The sequence below is a fragment of the Chanos chanos genome, chromosome 16 (assembly GCF_902362185.1).
Source record: "Chanos chanos chromosome 16, fChaCha1.1, whole genome shotgun sequence".
Lineage (NCBI taxonomy): Eukaryota > Metazoa > Chordata > Actinopteri > Gonorynchiformes > Chanidae > Chanos > Chanos chanos.
The window spans coordinates 1,769,013-1,785,087 of NC_044510.1; positions in this window are offsets into that span (position 1 = coordinate 1,769,013).

Below are 16,075 nucleotides of genomic sequence, written 5' to 3' on the forward strand. Positions count from 1 at the left end.
CTCCATTTACCGTAAGCTCTTTGAAAGAAGTTATTTTGCTGTGCTTTCTTTACTTTCTTTCCTCATGTTGCTTTATTAAGCCCAGTAAGAATGCTCAGAATGTTCACTATGTCCTTGGACTTCATAAGTTGGTTTAGAGACACATATTAATTCCTTAATTTGGTTTTATAAACTAAGTGGTGGAAATTCAGTCATCAGTCAGCAGTGCTAGGTCACTTTTTCCTATCCATTGTCAGTGCTGTGGATGGAAAGACTTGTTCCTCACAATCGCTCAAAGTATATTTTAGGTACAGAGTTTATTATAAAACACAAAACAAAACATGAAGTTTGGAGGCATGAGATCATAGATATGAAGATATCAGAAAGATCTACCAGACTAAACCTATGTAGAATATTACATTCCTCAAGAACTACTTATTATGTATCCTTCATTAATTAAATAAATTCATTAAACATCAGGGCGTCTCACAGAATTTGATGTCAAGATATGGTGATGTATCCAAGGCTGTCTAATTCACGGTGTTATGTCTGACTGAAACTGTCCTCAAACACTTTACACTGAACAACCTTGGGAATCACAAAACCGTCTGCTGCTATTTCAGTTTCTTTTGCACAAAATGTCCCTTGAGTCTATTAAGAGAATTTATTCCGAACTGAGAATAAAGACTGTTATGTATGACTTAGAATGGAGTCCTAGAATAGATCAGTTTTGCCCTCTAGCTGTTGATTTGAGAATTGCATTTTTTTTTCTATGGTTAAAGTGAAGAAACGGTTTCCATATCCAGTTTCCACTGAAACTGATAAACATAAACATGGATTTAAAAAGGACCTGGAATAACAGCTCAGACTCAAGGCACTGTTCCATCCAGTACCATATGATGCCTCTTGCTCAATGAAAAATTGAGACATTTTGTAGTTTTCATGAGTTACAGTCTAGTTTCAGTTCCAGAAAGAGATTACTCAATCATTTTTTGGCAGAGATACACAGAGTGACTTGTGACTTGATGACAAAGAAGCAAAATGTACTCTCATAGAGATTAGTAAAAAAAAGAAAAAAAAAAAAACCCACAAATGCAGGAGGTTGTGTAAATTTTTTTTTTTTTGTGAACTGTTAAGAGGTGAATTCTTCTGAAGGTGTTTATTGACCTTGTCAAGCTAAACATACGTTCATGATCAATCACCCTGTCTCGATATTCCTGCAGCAAACATTCAGCTGGACTTTGTTTATTTAGATTAATCACTGAATTCAAAGAAATTAAATTTCTTAGTAAGTCAAAAAGAATGTGGTCAACTGATCCACACAAACAATTACCGCCTGCTGATCAGTAGCGCCACCCTGTGGCAATTTACTGCTGTTCAGGTAAGACTTTATCATCTTATTAGTTCTCAACTGCCCCCACTGGGCAAACAAGACACTTGCAGCCATGAATTTCCATACACAACACACTTTTCCTCGTTCTGTGTCCTTAAATACAGACCAGTTTTCATTTCCATCAAAATACGTACTGATTAAGCCAACAGCAATGAATTACAAAAAAAAAATAATATAAAAATGGAGTACAGATATCAAAATACTGTATATGGAATGAAACCTTTTAACTTTTGACCTTGGCGTAAAAGAGTAAAAGTGAGGTTAAGAGATCACACGACTCAGTTGTGTATGAAGTAAACCAAAATGATGATATGATCTAAATCAAAACGACTAAATCAATCCAAATGTTTGTTATAGCTTTTTTTTAAACAATATGGTAAATATTATAGATCATCCTTTATTTACTTATGATGCTTGAATATGTACTGACGTGATGCAATGATACAGACTGAGTGACTGGAATCGGACTTGTGACAGAAAGGTCACAGGCTGTGTTTTCAGATGAAAGGTGAGGGGTCGGAGAGGTCACACATCTGTAATTCCAGGTGAGAAGTTATGCCAGAGAATTGATCCTGGAGGGGCAGCAGGTAACCCAGAGCCTCCCCCCGTTCAACAGCCCCCGTGTATCGGTACGGACGGATGTTAAAGATCTTCACACAGTGCACTGAAACGTAAAACAGAGGTTGTGACAGTTTTCATTTGCTTCCGGTGTTACACACTTAAAAGACGGTATGTTTTAAATGTTTTGAATTGAACATTCATTGTGGGAAAAAAAGTAACAGAAAACTTGCAAAATGGTGTGCAGATATGTTTGGACATACGGGTAATTTAGACAGAGGGTTTGCAATGTCCTTATTTTAGGACATTTAACTTTTTTTTATTTCTCAGTTCTATCATCATATATGGACAACTCACCAAACTACACTAAGAAAGTGCCATCATTACTACTGTTTTATCTGTACTTATATTAGCTGGTCTTTCAGTACTTCTTATGAATAGAGATATCAGATAACCAGTTACCACCACCTGTGAAAGCGTCAACTATATTCTTACAAGCATCAGCTCTTCAATACATCTCCTGTGACTATAATAAAAGATATTGTCATAATGTCTTAAAAAAAATACACATGTAATTCTACAATTATACAAATATGATATGTGAGGTCTATCATTTGTCATATGGGATGTGTGAAGAACAGCATATATTCCAATAAAGGGATTATGATTTATGCTTCAGAAAAATGAGTCTAATTCAGTAAAGTCTTCAAGCAAAAGCTGTTTGTTTCAGCTTGTTCAAAACCAGTAACTTTGTCAGGTGCTGGGCAATACATTGAACAGTCCTTATATCAAGTTCTATACGATGTGAATTTAAGTGAGCTGAGCTTATGGGATAGTTTTGTGTTTGATGATGTTAAAAGCTAACAAGTTCCTTGTAAAACGATAAATCAGATGTACTGTATATGTGGTACTTTGTCACTTGTTCATTTTAGTATTCGATAAGCTACTCAGGTTTTATTAAGCCTTTAAAGTGTATTCTTTTAAGACTCCATCCGTCCACACAAAAACACAGTTACATCATATGGGAGTGTTCATTTTCTGAGGGAAGTAGCTACAAAATGAAGATGTTCATTGCTTTGATAATGAAAACGAACAGTCTCTCTTTTTTTTGTCAGTATTCATGGTACATCTGCAATGACACCCCCAAAAGCAAAATATTATGAGCTTTTTTTGTTGTTGTTTGTTTGCGTTTCTTTTGCTCTTTTTTTTTTTTTTTTTTTAAAAAAAAGAAAGAAATTGAAAGACAATAATCTTCCCAAAGAACTGGAGGACACATTAAAAGTGTGTCTCCTCTTACTGTTATACTAATGAAATGATAATGTAACACTTCATTGAACCTGGATCCTAAAAAAGGAATAGTGCCACTGAGGGAACTCAGCGCTCTGTTCAACCCCAGCATCCTGTAGCTCTGTGCCCCAGTAAACCCCCTCAGATGCAGTCCACTGGCTGTTTGTGCCCAGATGAAAGACAGCAGCATAAGTCTGCTTTCTCCCGCATAAAGTTCAGCTGGAGGTGTGTGAATAATGTTGTTTACGCTCTTTAAACCTTCAGTGTTAATTCACACAAACATGCAGAGCTTCTGCCCTTAAACAGCGACCACTATACAGATGGTGATTATACAAGTTCTGTCTCTGATAGAGCTTAAAAAAAAAAACAAAACAAAAACACAAGGTGCCCATATCAGAGGTAAAGCAGAGTTCAGATCGGATTTCAGCCTGCTCCTCCTCCGTTTATATCCTGTAATTCTCTAAAATAACTCCTTTCTGCTTCTGTAATGAGATGTTAGTCTTGACCTTACCTTGTGCTACCATGCACCTAATCCTTCAGCTGACCTCTGTACAAATGCATTAAACATTATTCAGTTCAGCCCTAGAAAGTGCTGTTGCCCTGCACAGCCTGGGAAAACTACCTTACTTAGAAGCTTAGAGGAGAACATATCATGTAAACGCATGTATGAAACTAAAGTTCACATTTCCAGTAAAGAATAACAAATGAGAAAAATCCAAGACTGTCCAAACAGATTTCATGTTTATTTGTGTGCGTATTGCTAAGTGGTCAGATATGAAAAATTGACTCTGAATGTGTTTCAAAGTGCAGCATTATGTAACAGACCTACATGAAAGGCTACATTGACACCAGTACTGGTTCCCATTATGAGTGGGGAAGTGCAGTGTGTGTGGGTTAAACGTTCTGAATGCAGGAGCAGTGCATTAGGGATACAGTGCTCACCAGAGTTAGAGAGTTTAATACCATCGTACTGGACGCTTTCGCCCACCTTCCGTCCCACTGGGCCACCGAGATTTCCAGTGAAAGGAGCATTTATGATGCCATAGTCACCGCACACAATGTCCACAGCTTTGTGTATGCCACCCTCACTCGAGAGAGAGAGAGAGAGAGAGAAATGGTGATTTTGGAGACTTGGTTTTGAGATTTAAGAAGTGATGAGAATGGTTGCCTGTCTTTGCAGATGATGCTTAGATACTGTGCCAGGTTTTTCATTCTCTACCCATGAGACGAACTCCATTGTCCACAGCCAGTGTCAGACAGAGGCCAAGATAGACAAGCGGAGAGTGTCTCAGAAAGGCTGTCATGAAGTAAACATGTTTCTGATTGATACTCATACTAAAGGCTTAGATGTACAAGTGATATGCAGTGATATAATATTGTTTCAACGGCTTCTTATGAACAAAAATGCTATATAACAATAAGAGTTAGAGCAGTGTTATCTGTATAAGTTCTAGTTATATGACTATACCTTTTAACTGTACGATTAGAACTCATAACTACATTACCATAGCGGTAGTTATAACTCAGAGTAATCAAGAGTTCACAGCACCGGCCTTATCTGCAATGTCTTTGTCGCACAAAAGGACATCCACAGCATGTACCATTTAACATTAGTCATGGTGTGTGCCAGACAGATAGATAGACTGCTGTATACAGAAATACGTGAGCGCATACATACATACACACAAACATACGTAGACAGATAATTCATGTTTGACTCCACAGTGCTAGAACAACAGAAATGGGACACAGCGGCTGTCTTATCGAGGCTCAGTTGTGCTTGTGACAGGCTGTGCTTATTAAGGTTTTATGGAAAACCATTCAGATAAAATATTGTTCAAAGGGTATACGAGGCTTCCAAAAATATACCTTTTAGAGTTGAAGCCACCGCAGCCAAATCTGTCACATGCGCGCACTCGGTTGTTATGGTGACCAGCGCAAAACACGTTCCAGGCCCCTCCTACCAAGAGGAAAGAGAAGGCATTGACGTGTAAACAACAAATACCTTGATATTGACAGAGGCTTTTCCAACATATTGCAGACCTGGCAAACAGCACTGACGCGTCCCTGTTCCTGAACATTTGTCCTTCAGGTATCTCCCCTGACAGACATAGCTTTCCCGCTGGCAGATTCCTCCAACGCTTGTGCAGCCAATGTCGTTCTTTGGCTTCATGTCCTTTGTCTGATCCTTCGTCTTTTTTGCAGCTTCCGAAGCCCTCTTCGCTGCTTTGTTAATTCCAGAACGACCTGCCCTCTGAACTTTCTTCGTGTCTTTCCCTTTTATCATCTTCTGGTTTTCCTGGCTGACACCAATCGCTAGCACTTAAAGGCACGCACATAGAGAGAGAAAGGTAAAAAGTTCAAACGCTTAATATCGTCGAACAGGGGAAAACTAGTTTGTGTATCATGGCCTAAATTACGGCGCGGATTACCATGATTACCGTTAGCTCTTAATGTAGGAGAACTTCAAAGCAAAGGGTTGTGAGATGAGTCTGTGGGCACGGGACTGCTGTGAAAGTTCACAATTAGCCTCGCTCCCACCTCTGCCCTCAACATGTGCATTTGATCTTAATTAACTGTGTTAACAGCGATCAGCCTATCAAATTCGAAATGCTTCGTTCTGGCACGCAAACAAAAGCACCGCGAACGGAAACGAGCGGCTGCATCTGTTCTTTAAAACCTTGGGAAATCACGTAAGCGAGACTCATAGGAATACTTGAAAGTAATGAAAAAACGCATGAAATACTCAATCATGCCTTAAATGTTCATAATATTGCCAATTATCACCCGCGAACATACCTCATGCAACCCATTTACATTGATTCATATGCATTAAATATGATTCCCTTCAAGCTGAACAGATTACACCGTGTGCGCACGATACTATGGTTGCTTCACTTGATGAATTATTTGTCTCCGCTAAATGATTTATGATTTGTGAGTGAAATTCAATTTCTCACAAGCATAGGCTACACTGTGAATCGAAGTGAATTTCTTATTGCAGATGCTACAAAACCTACTTACAACATGCAAAAAGAAGGAAAATGAAGGGGAGTTTCAGCTGCATTCTGACAACCTGGTTGGCTATCCGCAAAACCTGAAACGGAAGATGAAAGAAAGAGAAATTTTAATTAATTCCATTTTATTATCAGGCATATAATATGTTGGCATAGTTACATACAGTCTTTAGAACTCGGACATTTTGAGTGTTGTGGATGAAATACGGTGGAATGCCTACCAGTGTTCAGAAGTTCTGGCTGAGTTCTGAGGTCCAGACAAAGACAGCTCTGTGTGAAATTTAGGATAACACACTCCTCACAGAGGTGCTCACAGGACATACCGCCTTGGTCAATATTGATATTGGACATCAGAGACACCCCTTTTTCACTCCGTATAAAAAAACTGTCTTTTTTTTTTTTTTTTTTAATGCAGTGTTATTAAAGACAGAAGCATACTTTGTTAACCACAGTGCTGTGCAGAAAACTTTTTTTTTTTAAATTTTAATTTGTTTTGTATCTGTAAAATGCAAATAAATAGCATTCCAAGTATTCAGGAAAAAAGTATGTTTCTGGTACGGACATATGTGTTCTTTTGACTCAGAGCTTTATTAAAACACATTGACTATGGCTGCCCAAACTGTCAACCTTTTTGTTTTAAGTATGAAATCATTTTACACCCAGAGTGGATACTCATCCCCAAACAACATCTCTGCATTAGAGAACAAAAGTATATACAAAATGTGTATACTTGTGTGTGTGTGTGTGTGTGTAGTTAAAGTTATAGTTATAATTATATTTGACATGCTTCCAGACACTGGACAGTCCCTGTGTGTTTCAGGGTACGGGGTACTTCATACATATTGGTAAGGAAAGTGTGTGAGAGAAAACGTTACTATCGAGTCAGCCATCATTCTCACAACTGCAGCCCAATACTAAAGGCTGATGCCAGGTAATCCAAATCCACCGTGTCTGAGAAGACATACCCATTGAATTTACGCAGTAAAAACTAACAACATACTACACCATACAAACTCTCCTTATCTGTCTCTGCAGTAAATTATGCATTGGTACAGAAATAGGTGAGTGGCCTGGAGTGTAAACTTAAGCCTTGGAAGAATATTGATTTTGACGGTATTCATCTGACTTAATAATCACAGGAGTCCAGAGCCCCAGAGCCCCAGAGCTCCATCAATCCAAGTTGGATTTTACAACAACAAAAACAACAACAAAAAAACAAACAAACACACATTTGGGTAATTAGATTCGTATTTAGCAAGCTTCTCACATATATGCACTGCTAGGTACATATAGCTGCCCAAAGCCTGTTTGAATGAAACTGTGCTTCAGTTATGGTACGCAGGGATGAAGAAATTCCCATATGTCCACCTTCTGCCTCATAACCTATGAGAATCTCTTGAGGGCCAGCAATGCAAGTCTATGAGATATAAACCTATGTGCATCCAAAGATATTTCAATATCTTGTCAAGCTGGAACACTATCACTCATTTTATCATCCTCTCTCACTGAGATGTAGTGGTCTGACTGAAAGAGGAAGGAGGGGATGGAGAGAGAGAGAGATGGCACCCCTGTCTGGTACTTGTCTGCAGTCTGCAGAGAGAGGATATCCCATTTGTATTAATGTTGCTTCATGCCCACGTTACAGTGATTTAGTAATACCTGTGAGGATATTAGCAGAGTGTTGTACTCTAAGTGCGAAAAAGAGACACTCCCATTCTGCCCCTTACATCGGCCATGCCACATGCTGCAGGTCTACCAGTCCTTTCGAAGTAGAGAACAACTTTAAGCAAACATCTTAGACTTTGATGGTTTTTGTCCAGTTTGGTCCTCATCAAGTACCCAGTAAGGAGTGACTTCTCTTTTTTTGCGGGCAGTTTACTCCTTACTCATGGCAGAAGCTAAGAGATTCTAGTTCAGTTGGGAGGGAAGGTAGCCTGCTTTTCCCTTGTCAGGAAATGTGACTAGTTTGCTGTACAAACTCTTGTTCCCTTTAAGAGCAGAATTCTTTTTTTTTTTGTCTTTTCTTTATTGCACAGTCAGGTAATTTACCAGCTTTGTTTTAACTTTCATGAAATAAATATTTTATCATGCCCATGGCATGCTCGACTTTCTCCCAAAGAACCATGTCAAGCTCTCCCGTTTGCTCGATGAGAAAGGAAAGAAATTTATGAGCTTTTCTCTTCTCTTCATGTACTTTTTCTCCGACGCTAATCTGATTTTTCAAACTCAGAATGTTATTTGATCTGTCTTATTTTAAATCTGAGACGAGGATTGTGAATTGCCCCTTTGAGATAAGTTCAACTGTCTCCCAGAGAACTGCAGCTCATATTTCCATAGTACTGTTCAGTGTTAGTCTGTCTTTAATACAGGCCTCAGAAGCCTTAATGCTCCTTTTATTAGCTAACAAAGACAGGTTAAGTCTTAGAGAATCTGATGGTGAGAAACAGCAGAATATGGTCTTACAGAATAGTGTTTCCAGCATTATGGATGTCTGCACATTGTAATGTCTTCTGAGATGCCATAGAAGAAAACAGTCCAATATGGAATAGTCTATCAAATATAATGTCAGTGTTTGGTACTCATAATTCTCCCGTATGGTCAGAAATGCTAACCACATCACAGTACGTTCTGACAGGTTCCAACCCGACATTTTGGATTAGACTCTGTCATTTGGTTTGTGCTACCACATTTAAAAAGAGCTGTTTTAAAACCAATGGCTGTATCTCTCTCCCTGTTGTTTGTTCAGCCAGCTTCGAAAACATATTTCTCATTTGATGACATGGAATAAGAGGACCCGCATGATGGAATAACTCCAAACCTTCAGGAAAAATATTTCTCCCTTGTTTTTACGGCATGGTAAATTCAAACAAATGTGCTATGGTGCCTGCCACCAGCGAACTGCGAAAAGACAGGCACGTCTATTGGAATATTATATCGCTGGCAGGTGTGTGCATCGTTAATAAAACCCTACAGACAGTATAGAATATTATTATCTCTTTGACCTACAGTCAATGCAATGCAAAAACAAGTACACTCACTATCAAAGGAGACCGTGGGATTAATTACAGTTCACTGAATGTGTAGAGACATGGTGCAGGCAAATTACATTACTGGTCAAAGAAAGGATGTCAGATCCAGATCTCTACTCGGACCATTCCATACAGAGTCTTAAGGGAGAAGTAGTGCAAATTGCTCTTTGTTGTTTTCATTCAGAATGGGATATCCTTTTATAAATGACAAAATGGCAGCTTCTCGTCTCTGAACTGAATGATTAATAAAAGGCTTTCCCAGGTAATGTTCATTTTAATCTAAAATGTTCCTTCTCATTTAATTAAGTCCTCTGTAAGAATATGATATAAGCATCCTCATTCTTGAGGAATCCTGTAATTTTCTTCAGTTTAATTGGAGAATTGAGGCCCCTGATGGGGCATAAAGCTCATTATGAAACATGCTGTACCGTTTGAAGGAAAGAAGTAATGTTATTATTTTTAAATTTAAACCTTTAACTCCTTAGCTCCCATACAGATCCCTAACTGCACAGTGTATACTGGTAAAGCCATGTAGAGAAAGTCAAAACATGTTAACGAAACCACAGATGTGCATTACTATTTTTAATTTACTGAGAGGGGCGCAAAGGGGGTTCCTACAGCTGAAATAAGCTTTGTGGGCAAGTGATGTGTATAACATTTGAAAATGGATCAAGAGTCCAAAAGATAAATATGAGTACAACAGAACTGACAGAACTTCACTCTGGCTACTGCCTGTCTGTAACAGAACTGACTGGAAAAGAGCTCTTGGTTGAGCAGGCTGACTCACTAACTCCCAGTCATTCAACACGAAAAGAACTTGAGTGTCGATCAGATATACAGCTTTAAAAAGTCCATTTGACAAGCTGCTAGACCGGCGACAGGGCAGATAGGCTGTGTTGAAGTTATCTGGGTCTCTCCATGTCTCTTCCTGGCCCACCTTTTCCTGTTGCAGGCAACTTTAGAGTCTTAATGGTCGACGAAACAGCGTGTTTTTTTTTTCTCCGCTGTGTTTGAATCTCAGCTTTTCAGGGTAAAACAAAGCAAATCTGACACCACAGCTCTCATTAGCTTAGTCCCAGTCTCCACATATTCTCTCCTCTCTCACCCAGAGATCCTAAAAGAACAAAACTCTCGCCTTTGTTACTTTTAACTATGGTGAACAATGGCAGAAACAGACGATTAAGAGGGCACTTTTTTTTTTTTTTCCCCTGAGGTGCTGGAAAAGTTGTTCTGTTGGTATGATTCAGCTTGACTCTTGCCTATTTTTGTAATTGGATTTTACACACAGTCGTAAAATCATTTGCTAGGATTTCCATGTTCAGAGTTCTGTGAGAAACAAACCATACAGATATTCAGTCTCAGATATTCAGTCTTTTTTTTTTTTCCTGGGCTTTATCTGTCTTCTCTGTCTCCTGTTTACACCTGTTATCTCTCTGCCTTCACACACACCGTCTTAGCCCTCATGCTGAATGTTGTTGATTAGCAGCTGCTTGGCCCGTCATGCAGTTCCTCAGTCATATGTATCATCGCAGTCATCTTCTCATCGAGGGGAGAATTGGGACACAGCAGCTGTCTTATCGAGGCTCAGTTGTGCTTGTGACAGGCTGTGCTTATTAAGGTTTTATGGAAAACCATTCAGATAAAATATTGTTCAAAGGGTATACGAGGCTTCCAAAAATATACCTTTTAGAGTTGAAGCCACCGCAGCCAAATCTGTCACATGCGCGCACTCGGTTGTTATGGTGACCAGCGCAAAACACGTTCCAGGCCCCTCCTACCAAGAGGAAAGAGAAGGCATTTTGACGTGCACTGGTCAAAGAAATTGGGGAACCTAATTTTGCACAGTGGAGTAATAACACCTGAAGTTTTGGCTGTAAACATTTTATATTCCCAAACTGATCTGTGACGGGATATTGAAATATCTTTGGATGCACATAGGTTTATATCTCATAGACTTGCATTGCTGCCCCTCAAGCCTATGATGACATCTTTCGCACCAGTCTTACTATTTTTTCCTCCACTGGGCTTTGTGGAGCTGCCATGCGGTGAGTGAGGGCAGGACTGGATTCTTCCTTTGAGCTTCAGCCAAAGCAGATCATTGTGTCCTCTGACCTTGTGCAGTTCTTTGTACCTAGAGGTGAGGTGTGTGGATCAAGAATTGTTGAATTGGTTTGTGGTTTTAGACTCTTAGAGTCTTCATGGACCTCACACTCTTAGTGACTACAATTATTGGACCTTAACCAAAACCCCATAACTGCTGTTTGGTTTTACTATGTCTTGGACATGAAGCTGCCCTGGTTAGCAATACTTGTGCTACAGTCGACTCAGACATGTATGGGAAAATTTTGTGCCTTCCAGGAGTGCAGGTGAGCTAGATCTGAATTAATATGCGCGGAAACACCGTCTCTCTCTCTCTCTCTCTCCCTCTCTCTCTCTCTCCTCCTCTCTTTCTCTCTCTCTCTCTCCTACACACTTCACATCCCACTGTCAAAGCGTCTGTTCACGGAGATGAAAAATCTACAATTTTCAGAGTTCATCACACACCACATGACAGGGGTATCTATTGGAAGACTGTTAGCTTCGAGGCAACACTTGCAATCAATAGTGTAAGTACACTCTATCGAATCTGAGGATCCTGGTGAATGGAAAGCAGACTGATGTTCAGCTTCAGGTGGTCATGTATACAGCCGACTACCTGAAGCTGTGTCGACCTCTAACCGATTTTACTACAGTATTTTTATGACAAGGATTTAGGGCATAATTCAATCAAATAACCATCAAGCTGCAACTGTAATGATCAAATATTTGGCACTTTGTCATTTGGTAAAAAAGAAGAAAAAAAAAGGGGAAAAAAAATAGTACTGTCCCCATTAACCTCTTTGAACATGAAGGAATTGCAAAAATCCTTTGAGGGCCTTGTGACATTTGGCTTTAGCCTCTAAGTCGGTTTGAACTGGCATTTCAAGGAGACTGTGAAGATGCCACAAGTGTTTCCTAGCAACAGTGAGGCCTCAGCAAATACCCTCCCCTCCCCTCCCCTCCCCTCCAGCCCCCCGTCACAACCTCATCCCCCCCCCCCACCCCACCTAACCAACATAACACATCTTCCCGCCCTCGAAGGACTGCAGCAATGCAGCACTCTCTATAAACCTGAAATCCATTCTAATTCTGAAAGCCCTACTGTCATAATCTACAAAGGCAACAAAAAAACATTTTGCATTTAATACTTTTAAGGAACACTAGAGTTAAAAAAAAGAATAAAGTTAAGAAGCACAGATGAGAAATAAGTAGCAGAAAACCAAATTTGAAAGGTTTCCCAATGACTGAAGACAGAGAGTAATATTATGTGGCTTTGTAAACCATGAAGACACTTGATAATTTTGACTTCTGTTTTTAGATGTGGAAGCTCTTTTGGATGTGGAAACAAACAAACAAACAAACAAAATCCCTTGTCTCAAAACACAACATGTATAAATATGTTTGGGTCACTTATGCGTCGTTTCGTTCCCCAAACCCTTTTCGTACTTGGATTAAGTTGGTCTGTCAGTGAACTTGAATCAAAAGCTGCAGCAGATCAGACCTGTTCCTTTAACAGGGATCAGATCAGTTAACCCACCTCTGGTTCTCTCCACCTGCATTAAAGACAGCTTTGCTGGTAGGAGTAGGAGATCTCCTATTCCAGACAGGCTTTCTCAAACCTGTTTCATTTATGATTCTGCCCAGAACACATTGACCTTCTCTCTGTGTGTGCTTTAACACATGACTGCAGCATGAATTTGGCCAAAAAGGGATTCTGATTGACTATTACCTTGAGAGACAGTCTTGCTTCTAGATCTGTCGTGTTCTGAGAGTGGGTGTTAGTGGGTTGAGAATCTGTGGAAAAGCTGCTCCTCTTCTTCATCTTTTTTTAAAAGGAAAAGTCCAGAATTTGTGTTCCAGAACATGAACAATTGAGACTTCATCTTTATTGACGATCTACATTTTGAAACAGTTTTGTATTTTAAATTACTCTGCAAACGCTAGATGTCTGGAGAGCAGTTTGTCTTTCTTCGCTGTTACCTTGGAGTTGTACCACCTGTCAGATACCATTTGAGTTCAGATAACTTTCTCAAGCCCCCCTATGACAAGATGCAACAATTCCAGATGAATGAGCCGGAGTGTCTCGCTGGACATGAAAGGTGACCTCAGTGGTCATTATGCATCGTCTTCTCCCAAACTGCCCCCCTCCCCATCCACGCCTAAATGGAGAGATACTCCTTGTTCACCTCCTCTGGGTCTTCTGGGAGAGATCAATGGATGAAGCCAGCGAAAAATGAATGTCAGTTGCATCAGAGCCAATCAGATATTGATCAAAGCCTGAGTCAGCCCCACTGTGATGGATTGGCTGGGGAGAGGAGCTATGAATCACAGAGAGAGAGAGAGAGAGAGAGAGAGAGAGAGAGAGAGAGAGAGGGGACAGATGGGTCGGATGTATCTGGAGTGTCTTTGATGGGGAGAAACACAGCTCTTTGGTGAAGTACTGGAGAGAACCATCTCTCTGTTCATTGGATGACACACGGCAGGTGCACTGGTCAAAGAAATTGGGGAACCTAATTTTGCACAGTGGAGTAATAACACCTGAAGTTTTGGCTGTAAACATTTTATATTCCCAAACTGATCTGTGATGCAGAAATGCAGAATCTAGAACCCATTAAATAGATAGGAAAATATGTTCGAATATTTATGTTAGGTAAAACTACCGCTTATACTTCTGTGTGTGTCTGTGTGTGTGTGTGAGTGTGTGTATGCGTGTGTGCATGCGTGTGTGTGTGTGTGTGTGTGTGTTTGTATGTGTGTATTGTTTTGAACTGCTGTCTTTTAACAATGTAGAACCAAACCTATAATACAAGTGCTGTTATGTGCCCATTGCCTTCACAAAATAGCAACGCAATCTCTTCCCTGAAATTATGTGGATGTATGCTATACTATTTCCTAGCAGCAATAACCAGCAAATCATTTGGCCTAGCTACACCTTGTCCATTATGCAGACAGTACCCAAAAAACCCCCAAAACAAACAAACAAAAAACTTTGCAGAACTCCAGTGCTACTCTCAGTCTCAGTCTCTGAGGATCAGTGGGGCCAGTTCCTTGGAGAACTGTTTTAATGTGATTCATTACTGATGGTTAAAGCTGTAAGAAAACTGTGGCATTAGGGAAAATCATGCCTCCCCACCCCCAGTCCTCCCATGCATTTTACAACACGCTCATTTTCCCTTCGCCTGCTCTCCACCCATTTTTCAGCACTATTCATTAAAAACTCCTAATTACACTTTCATTGTATTATCACAGTGTTTTCACAGGCTCACTTTCCTCATAAAATGAACTCCTCCACACACAGATTATACATCTCTAATTATGCAGTGAGAAAACCGATAACAGCACACCACATACTTATAAGTGACTGACATAGAGACGCTGTAACTTAGGAAATCAGTGCACATTCCTGGAGATAGAGAGAACGAGAGAGAGAGAGAGAGAGAGAGAGAGAGAGAGAGAGAAAGAGAGAGAGAGAGAGAGAGAGATAGCATTAGAGCTCATAGTATTCATAATTCTAGTTTCCATGCACAACCACAGTATTTGATGAAATATTCACAAACACACATTTCATCTTTTGCTTCACAAATACCTGTAGCCATGTTCAGTAGCTTTACCATTCCTATTCCCATTTTACATTGCCGGCAAAGGTTTCAAGGCACGCAGCTTCCCGTCAATGCTGAAAACACCCTTATAAAACATAAAATCAATGAAGGTTGCAGATTTTGGCGTTATGGCTGACGTGACGGCCAGGTTGCTGGCCTCTAGGTGGCAGAAGGGTTTCGCAGTAGGAGTCTGGCAGACGAGGTGCCTGTAGAATGGAGCCAGGAGATTAATTACAAAGATTCCTCGTGCAGGAGAAAAAGTGCTTATTTAAACATAACGGAAGAGAGAATTAGTGTTTGGTTATTTACAGTCACATTATCCCGGTCTTATCATGCATTGGGAGTGATGTGTGTTCACCCCTACTGCCATAGATAGACCACTAGCATGCAGAGCTGGTCTGTCTATGAGGGCTTTATGATATTAGTAAGCCTTTTACTGTATCACAGGTCTCTCACCACAACCGGTCTCAACCAAATGTCTGACATTTCTCATTCCTCAAATCACACACAGTCTCATTACATTGAACTCAATGGTATAACTTAGATTGAACTTCATGGCATAACTGTAAAAGCCAGACCGCAAAGTCCTGGTTACAGTAAACAACACAGGAGTAATTGCATCACAACATTCTATTGATACTATAATTTCACATTTGAATTCTGATCTGTGTTTTATGTCACTCTTCCATCATTAAACAGGAATGAACATCTGTTTTTTTTTTATGTCAGCTCTTTGCAGGATGCAGAGTGGTCAGTAAATTTAAAGATGTTTTATATTGTTTGTTGTTTAATATGAAAATTCACTGCTCAAATAGTGTTTGGGGGGGCGGGGGGGGGGGGGCACAGCCATCTATATTGGCTTCATTTGATAGTTTTCATTTGAGAGGCTATTGCTGCGATAAAATCTCTCAGCCAGGAACTGGGACCAGTTATGCATACGGTGATTATGCTACGTGTTCCTTTCACACAAAGAGCTGAAGATCTCTCTCTATATGCAGAGAGAGGAGGAGAAACTCGCCTAAAGGAAGAGAGAACAGAAAGAGAGACAGAATGAGTGGTACTGTACTCACAGTCATATCTGTAATAGTCTCTCTGACACACGCAGGAGATACTTTTGGTGCAGTCGCACTCGGC